Genomic DNA, 8,103 nt, shown 5'->3' on the forward strand with positions numbered 1-8,103 from the left:
AAATCACATAGGAATTCTAGAATGAAAAATTATAATAATTATTACTAGACTTAATGGATGGGTTTAATAGCATATTAGAAATGAAGAGAGAAGAAACAAATTGAAATATGTGTGAGAATTAAAGAAAAACTATATTATGAAACAAAATAACAGAAAAAAAGTACAAGAAACATATGGTGCATGGGGAAGAATTTTGACATACATGTAATTGGCATCACAAAAGGAGAACAATAGAAATTTGGGCAGAAACAATCCTTGCAGGCAATGCCTAAGAGTTTTCAAAATTGAGAGGTAATATCAAGCTACAGATTCAGAATGTGCTACCCCAAGAAGTATAAATGCAAAGAAAACTACTTGTAGTATAAAAATTAATGAAATAAATTGAACACAACACAAATGAAAAGATATTTCATGTTCATGGATTGGAAGAATTAATATTGTTAAAATGTCCATACTACCCAAAGCAACCTACAGATTCATTGTCATCCTTATCAAAATATCAACAGAACTTTTTACAGAACTTGAACAAATAATCCTAAAATTTGTGTGAAAACACAATAGACCCTAAATAGCCAAAGAAGTCTTGAGAAAGAACAAAGTTGGAGGTATCTCAATCCCAGATTCCAAGATACACTACAAAGCTGTAGTAATCAAAACAGCATGGTATGGGCACAAAAATAGACACATAGATCAATGGAACAGAATAGAGAGCCTAGAAATAAACCCATGCTTATATGATCAATTAATCTACAACAAAGAAGACAAGAATGTACAATGGAGAAAAGAGAGTGTCTTCAATAAATGGTGCTGGGAAAACTGGACGGCTACATGCAAAATAATGAAACTGGACCACTTCGTTACACAATACATGAAAATAAACTCAATATGAATTAAAGAACTAAATATGAAACCTAAAACCATAAAACTCCTTAAAGAAAATAATAGTCAGTAATCTCTTTGGCATTGGCCTTAGTAACATTTTTCTAGACATGTCTCCTCAGTCAAGGAAAACAAAAGCAAAAATAAACATTGGGATTACACCTAAGTAAAAAGATTTCACACAGCAAAAGAAACATCAACCAAATGAAAAGACAACCTACTAAATGGGAGAAAATATTTGCAAATCATATATCTGATAAGCAGTTGATATCCAAAATAAAGAACTTATACAACTAAAGACCAAAGAAAAACCCCATAAACAATCCAATTATAAAATTGGCAGAGGACCTGAATAGATATTTTTTTCCAAAGGAGACACAGATGGCCAACAGACACATGAAAAGATGCTTAATATCATTAATCATCAGAAAAATGTAAATCACAACCACAATGAGCTATCACCTCACTTCAGTCAGAATGGCTAGTAATCAAAAGACAATAACAAGTGTTGGCAAGGATGTAGAGAAAAGGGAACCTTCATGTTCTGTTAGTGGGAATGTAAATTGGTGCAGCCACTATGGAAAACAGTTCCTCAAAAAATTAAAAATAGAAACACCATATGATCCAATAATTCCACTACTGGGTATTTACCCAAAGAAAACAAAAACACTAACTCAAAGAGATATAGCCACCCTTATGTTATTGCATCATTATTTATAATAGTCAAGATACAGATGCAACCTAAGTGTCCATCAATAGATGAATGAATAAAGAAATCACACACACACACACACACACAGAGTGAAATATTAGTCATAAAAAAGAATGAGATCTTGCTATCAGACAATATGGTTGGACCTAGAGGGTATTATTTTAAGTGAAATAAGTCAGACAGAGAAAGACAAATACCATGTGATGTTACTTCTACGTGGAATCTAAAAAAATAAAACAAATGAACAAACAGTATGGCAGAAACAGACCCGTAAATACAAAGAACAAAACAATGTTTGCCAGCGGGAGGGGACTGGGGAGATAGGAAAAATGAGTGAAGGGGAGTGGGAGGTATAGGCTTCCGGTTATGGAATGAATAAATCACAAGGATGAAACGTACAGCATAGGGGATATAGTCAATGGTATAATAATGTGTGGTGACAGATGGTAGCTACACTTGTGGTGAGCATAGCATAACATATAGAGTTGTAGAATCACTATGATATACACCTAAAACTAATGTAAGATTGCATGTCAACTCTATTTCACTTAAAAAAATCACTAGTATATGAGAAAATATGAAAAAAGAAAACTGTGTATGCTCATCATAGAAAAGTTGTTGAAACCCCACACAAATTTTTTTAATTGTAAAAACAGCCATAGAAGGCAACACATGTATTACTTTACATTTTGGGTCACTTTGCCCCTACAGAGTTTCCCTTGGGATGACCCAAATTGAGTTCCTTCTGTGGGATCCACATTTAGCCTACAGGAAACATGGGCTGCACACATCTTTCTATATACAGTCAATCTCTGAGGGTGCAAGCTATTTCCAAACAGCTGTATCTTTCTGCTCTACTCCCCTATATGTCCCAATCCTTCATCTTCATTTCTTCAGACATGAATCAGGTATGAGCACTTTTATCTTCAAGATGTCCCCTCTGAAATACACATAAATCACCTCTGAAACCCTTCATTTGGCTTGATGAAGTATACCTCCCACTGGCATAGGATGGGGTTGGAGAAGTAGAAAAAGACCAAATCATTTAGTCTCTTGTAGGTCATGGTAAAGAGAGAGAGAGAGAGAGTTTTCTAGTGCAAGTGGAAGCCTTGAGGTGTGTTAAGAAAGGAGGTTAAAGGTACAAATGTCCAGTATAAAATAAGTAAGTCATGGGATGTAATGTACAGCATGGTGACTATAGTTAATAATACTGTATTGAAAATTTGAAAGTTCATAAGAATAAGAAAGCGCATCTTTAAAAAGTTCTCATCACAAGTAAAAACTTTTTGTAACTATGTATGGTGAAGGATGTTAACTAAACTTACATGGTAATCATTTCACAATGTATACAGATATCAAATCATGTTCAACGATGCCCTCCTTGTTGCAATGAACACTGGGTGCTGTATGGAAGTGTTGAATCACTATATTGTATACCTGAAACTAATATAATGCTATATGTCAATTATACATCAATTAAAAGAAGAGAGAGAAAAAGAAGAAAAAAAGAAAGGAGTAACAAAATAATGTTTGCATTTAAAAAATATCAGTATATTTGCAATTTGGAAATAAGATTAGTTGTAGCAATAGAAGATAAAGCAGTGACACTAACTAGACCATTGAAATAGTCTAAACTAGAGATTATGGTGGCTTGAACTTGATGGTAATAATACATATAGAAATAAGTATACAGATTATAGAAATATTTTGAATGATTCTTTTTGAGGTAGCCAGGTCTCCATTCCTGTCTGCTACTTTGACTCATCTGCTGTTTTTCATGTCAATATATACTAGCTTTTTATATTTCTGCTCCTATTACATAGAATTCATGATTTCTTATACTATATAAGGAAAGAAAAAATATTCTTTGACATATTATAATTACGTTTGTTAGTAGTTTACATCTGAGTCTTCTCTTTAACTTGTTTTGCAGTATTTTATTTTTCAAAGTTTCCATATATGGTTCTTTTCTCTCTGTACATCCTTGAAAGATGCAATATTTATCCAGATATGGTATATAGCAAAGAAAACATCCATTAATTTTTTGGTTGTATTCACTCCTTTGCTTCCATGAAATGCTTTCATAAAGACACAGAGGTAGCTAAGTTGAGTCTCTGCTATACTAAAGTGGGTTCTATTTCTATATCCACCTATTAACTTTCTGATATTTGGAAGCAAAATAGTTCCAGAAATGAAAAATAGTTGGGCACTGTGGTTGATCCTAGGGCTGTTCACATATCTAGTTTTCTCTATAGTGACATGGCAAGATGGCACTCTCAGCTTCTGTTGAAGTTAGGTAATGTTTTCATTGGCCAATAAAATGGAGTACATTTACAAGGGAAATGTTGAGATATTGTGTGATTCACCACCTTCTCTTTCCAGTGCTCTAGTGATAATGGAAGCTCATGCCAAAATGAGAACTCAATCAACCTGAGTCCCTATTTAATGATGATGAGCAGAACCAACTGTACACTACCCACCCCCCCAACTTCCCTTGTACTGTTAGCATGTGAGAAAGCTTTTTAAAAAATATTTTATTTATTTGATAGAGAGAGAGCACAGAAAGGGAGAAGTAGAAGCAGGGAGCCCAACACAGGGCTCAATCCCAGGACGCTGAGATCATGACCTGAGCTGAAGGCAGACACTTAACCAACTGAGCCACCCGGGTGCCCTGTGAGAAACTTTTTTTGTCCTAAGCCTACTTTCATAGTGGTTTGTTAATGTGCAGGGCCTAATCTGTCCTTATACAGACATTGGGTTAGGTCAACCTCTCACTTCCAGTATGATCTTCCTCTAAAACAATGGAGTTTCTGGACATTTAACACTGATAGTGATTGAGAACTTACTATCTTGAGGTAGTGTTCTCCATTTTTAAGTAGTTAAAATTATTAAATTATTCTTCTTATCTTGAACCAAAATTTGCCTTTTATAATTTCTACTCAAAAGCTAATTTACATACTGGGCTTAATTAATGAAAAGGTACTTTTCTAAATTTCTTCAGTGATATTCTGCAACTTAGAATTTATAACCAGCCTCAGGAAGTGTTCTGTTGAAACTATTTTCTGAAAAGCCTAAACCCTAAACAACAGAACACATTTAATGTAAATTAAACAGTGCTCTTGAGCAGAAAATTAAATTTGTTCTATGACATGGGTTTTAAGGAAGCCCACGTAATATAAACAGTGCTGCAAGTGACTGATAAATCTGTAAACTCAATTGGTACCCTACCTTGGTGATAACCAGTGGGGAAAATTAGAGTAATATGCATGAGCATCTCATTCAAATACTTTGATTCTATTATCTAAGCAGAACCAGAAAATATTTTCAAGTAATTAATAACACTTTAGTCCAGAAATATCAATATAATACACTTTTCAAGTGCTCTCCTTGTTATGAGCACTAGGTGTTGTAAGTGTTGAATCACTTTACTATACGCCTGAAACTAATATTACACTGTTTGTTAACTAACTAGAATTTAAATAAAAACTTCAAAAAATACCCTCCTTTTAGTTTTTATAGGAAGAATGCTCTACTCACCATAATCCTAGGTTTAAAACTAAGGTTTGGTGGTTAAGAGCTCTTCATTATAATGGTCTATTTTACAACTGGTGCAAAGAAATGAGTAACAATCTACCCAGTACAATTTATAAGGCTAAAAGCAGAAAACTGCTATTGCCCCAAGTATCTTTACCAAGGGTCATTCACATTTGAGGCTTATCATATTACTTATTAAATATTTTTGGGCTCTTAAAAATCAATACAACTTATATAAATGCACAACAGAATGATAAGAGAAGGAGAAAAATAGGGTCTTCAAAAATGAAGAAATGCGAAAGCATAAGAATTGTGTATAAACATGCTTAATTCCCTAGAAATCAAATAGCAAAATTAAAGTAATAAGATCCCATTTTTCATCTATAATATTGGCAATTTTGTTTATACTAACAATATCTATTATTGATAAGAGTTTGGGAAATGCACCCTCATCACTTTTGATAGAAATGTAAAGTGGCATAGTTTTATCTATCGATCTATCTATCTATCTATCTATCTATCTAACTACCTACCTGGTGATTAATGAAAAGGAAAATACTTTGTAATATGTAATTATAGCAAACAAGACCCAATAGGGATGAAGAAACTGTCTCAGGTGCTTCAGGGATGAGCATCTTCATTACCACCACCCCCAAACAAGAAAATTAGACTTGCTAAAGGGTTAGTTACGGGTGAGAGAAATTTAGAATGTATAGTGAAGGATGAGAGTGAATGATAATTACGTCATCAGAATCAGTGACAACAAGTAAGACTTGGAGCTTCTTCTACTGCCTTTCCTGTATTAAAACCTTTTTAGAGATTGTGACTGGCCACAAACTTCAAGGCTAATAGACATTAATAAACAGCATAATTGTATCAGGCTGCTTGTGTACCACCTCACATAATCTCAACATCAATTCTGAATCTCACCATGCCTATGGCAAACAGTTTTGTGCAGGCTTCATCCTACTTCTCACCAACTGCCCTAAGAGGGTTCCACATTTCTCTCATTTATGGCTCTAGGATTTCTCTGATGCTGCAGCATGAGCCACCTATGGAAGAATCCTCAGCACTTGTATATGTTCTACCAAGAAGTGTGGGAGAGTTAATACCCCAATGGGACAACTGTTACCAAAAGAAGATGAGAGTCAAAGGATAAGTGCTTTTGCCCTTTATGCTCCAGCAGAAACTTTACAAATGCATCTGGTACAGACTTCTTAGAAATTCCTGTGGAACACAGCACAGGGTAACTGTTATTTTTCCTTTGTCCTAGGTTTCACTCTCCATGGGCCCTCAATCCTGCAATCTCACATAACTTTCCATAAAAACACCCTTATGTGGGCCCCTATTCTAGGTTTTATTTGAAAGAAACCCAGGCTAAGACACTATGAATAACTTTATACAGAGAAATTTATTTTCAAGAAATTTATTCTGAGGAAATAATTAGTCACAAGAAAAAATTTCCTTCTGACATCAGGTGTAATATTTTACAGAACAAAAATACTTAACATGCAAATGTTCGGTAATAAGGGGTTGGCTAATCCAAATCTCAAATTTCTATGGGGAAATGACAGTAGTTTTATTGGAAGATAACCCACGTTTTAGCCCACCTCCACTTCGGCAAGTAAGTGAGATCCCTAAAACCTGGCAGAGAGTCACAGAACAAAAATTATAAAGGAGGAGATTATTGGGTTTTGAACTTCTGTGGAAGTTTAATTTATGTACAAGATTTCCCCCATATTTCATTTTTGTGTTTTTAAAGTCTCTTTGGGAAATTATAATAACGTGATAGAGGTTGATTATATTTAAAATTCAGCCCTCTTCTATTTTATTGTATAACCCTTTATGAAGAATTAGTAAGATAGTATAACTTTACCTTTTATTTATTGGACTAAAGAATAGGAGTCAAACATTCAGCTTCAGGAATAGGGAGGCCTTAGAGGTAATTTAAGTTATGGTCCTGACCAATCTCTGGAACTTTTGAGGACAATCAACTAGAATGTCTATTGTACTGGTCCAAGAAGGATCAATAGAAGCTCTGGTAAATTATAAACAAAATATAGAAATCCTATTTTTGATAGGCCTTTTATCTATATTTTCCAGAGGGAAACAACCACATCATGGGCTTGCCCATTAAACTTAATGGCTTAAACAAGAAAGGAAAATGGGAGAATCAGGGAGAAGCCTCCTAGCCTTTGACTTCTTCCCTGTCCACTTTTGTCAGTACCTCCTTCTACCCAACTCCCCAAACCAAAAAGGGCGAAATAATAATCTTATTTGTGAGATACTAGGAAACTGATAAGGTTGCAATTACTATGAGCAGTAACTGTTATAAATGCTCATGAATCTCTTTCTCCTTCTTCCTCTTTTTTATGTAGCATCAAGAGAAAGTAAAGATATGTAGCATACTCTCCCTCATGGGCTTTCTGGAATTTAGGCCTTCTTATTACTTTGAGTTTAGTGAAAGACTGGTTGTAAACTACAGATTTGAAATGAGGCAAATGTATGGTCTTTTATACATTTCTAAGTTACATGTTCTAATTTAGTCTTATGAGAGAGCCTTGCACTTCAGTTTGTAGTGACCTGGACAATAATAGAGTGGCAGTTCATATCTAATTTAGCATTTTCAGACATGCATACAGCTTTCTAGTAAACATCCAGGGATGAGCTGGGGCAGAGGCAGGATTTAGGTATCCCTAAATAATCTGGCTATACTACCATTTAAGATCACCACAACTTTAATTCCATATATCAAATACTACTCTTTCATATCCAAAAATTAACTTTTTAGGACTGACTTTGAATTATCTGTTATTTTTATATGGTCTTAATTTTTCAGTTAAGTTGGATAATGATGAAAACCTCAAGTTCCAGAATACTGTTGATGGACAATTACAAGGTATGGAGGTGGAGAAAGTTTCATATATGTAAGATGGTTTTTACCTTGCTAGGTAGGACAATAGATTCATTTATGCAGG

The sequence above is a fragment of the Phoca vitulina genome, unplaced genomic scaffold (genome assembly GCF_004348235.1).
Source record: "Phoca vitulina isolate PV1807 unplaced genomic scaffold, GSC_HSeal_1.0 scaffold69, whole genome shotgun sequence".
Taxonomy (NCBI): Eukaryota; Metazoa; Chordata; class Mammalia; order Carnivora; family Phocidae; genus Phoca; species Phoca vitulina.